The sequence below is a fragment of the Meleagris gallopavo genome, chromosome 1, assembly GCF_000146605.3.
Source record: "Meleagris gallopavo isolate NT-WF06-2002-E0010 breed Aviagen turkey brand Nicholas breeding stock chromosome 1, Turkey_5.1, whole genome shotgun sequence".
In the NCBI taxonomy this organism is placed as follows: Eukaryota; Metazoa; Chordata; class Aves; order Galliformes; family Phasianidae; genus Meleagris; species Meleagris gallopavo.
In genome coordinates this window covers 100,120,620-100,122,394 of record NC_015011.2, presented here as the reverse complement: position 1 = coordinate 100,122,394, position 1,775 = coordinate 100,120,620, and positions in this window count along the sequence as shown.

Here is a 1,775-nt window from a genome sequence, read left to right as displayed (position 1 = left end):
TTAACCTTAACAGGGGCTTAATCAGGTTATTTTAGAATACTCTGAGTTGTAAAAAAATCCATAAGGATTGCTGTGTCCAACTCATGCCGCGAGGTGGCAGCAGCGGCGCGGGAAAGCAGATCGCCCTCGGGAACGTGGGATCCGCCGTCTGGGGGGGGGGGGAGGGGAAGGAGGGGCATGCACAGTACTGTGTTACGGAAAAAACTGTTGAAGGCTATTAGCTGAAGTCTGCATGTGGTTAGGAGAGATTTAGGTAAGATGTTAGGCGGAAATTCTTTCCTCGGAGGGCGGTGAGGCGCTGGCACAGCTGCCCAGAGAAGCTGTGGTGCCCCGTCCCTGGAGGCGCTCAAGGCCAGGTTGGATGGGGCCCTGGGCAGCCTGAGATGGTGGGGGGCAGCCCTGCCGTGGCAGGGCTTGGGGTGGGTGGGCTTTGAGCTCCCTTCCAGCCCAAGCCATTCTGTGATCCTATGACTTAAGTGTTTTCCTCACAGTTCATATGTAAAAGAACGGAAAGACAAAATTATGCAGGATCTTGTTACTAGCTCACATCTTGGCATAGGTGGACTCCAGAAGGCAAGTGCTCCTTTGGAAGGGATTGAGCTGGAAGATGTACTTGGAAAGCACCAGAATACAGCACCAATTAAAAATGAATCGAGTAATAGAAGATGGTGACTCTTCTCTCTTATGAACAAAATTGTGACGATAGCACTTTTCAGGAAGTCAAGTTTATCAATATAAATATTGGTAATGTAAAATATCAAAAGAAGGTTGGATCTTGGAGATCTCTAGTTGAGGGTGGATTTTAGATCTGTTCTGCATACTGTGAAGATTTTCTCCATTATCTACATTGGAAGTAACCCAAAGAGACCATAGTAGGTCTGTTCAGAAAGAGACAAGGAAGTAGAGATCATTGTTTTCCATTACTGAATGCTATGATTTCAGAAACTGAAGGGATTGGAGGAAGGTGTATGGACAAAAGAGACTACAAGATTAAGAAAAATCTCCTCCTGATCTCTTTCTCCTTTTTATTAAATTCTTATCAGGTTTAAAGAGGTAATTCTTAATAAATTCATTTTGCAAAAGAAAACTGGTTCTGTCTACGAGAAAAATGTTGAGACCCTGGAGCGAGCATGTCCAGAGTAGGGCAATGAAACTGTGAAGGGTCTGGAGCACAAGACAGTATAGGGAGCAGCTGAGGGAACTGGGATTGTTCAATCTGGAGGAGAGGAGGCTCAGGGTAGGCCTTATCACTCTCCACAAGCACCTCGAAAGAGGTTGTAGTGAGGTGGGGGTCAGCCTCTTCTCCCAGGTAACAGCAATTGGACAATAGGGAATGGCCTTAAGTTGTGCCAGGAGAGGTTCGGGTCGGATGCTACAAAAAATTTCTTCTCAGAAAGAGCAGGAGGCACTGGAGGGAGGTGAGGGAGTCACTGTCCCTAGAGACATCCAGGAACTGGGGGACATAGTTAGTGGGCATGGTGAGGCTGGACTTGATAATGGTAGAGGTCTTTTCCAACCTTAATGATTCTATGATTCTTTCTGATCTAGAGGTAAGAAAGACTCTAGGAAGACATAGTGCAAGATACAGATTTTAGAGAAAGGGGGCAGACAGAGAGACTTAGGCCAACATACATGAGCAAAAGATGATACTAGCAAGTGGTAATCTCTAACTGCTGTTAGGTAACTGAGCTAATGCTATACCACTCAGTTTATCACAATCCTTTTTAATATCTGAACTTGCTAGTGTAGCTGTATTTATTTTATTATTACTTTTT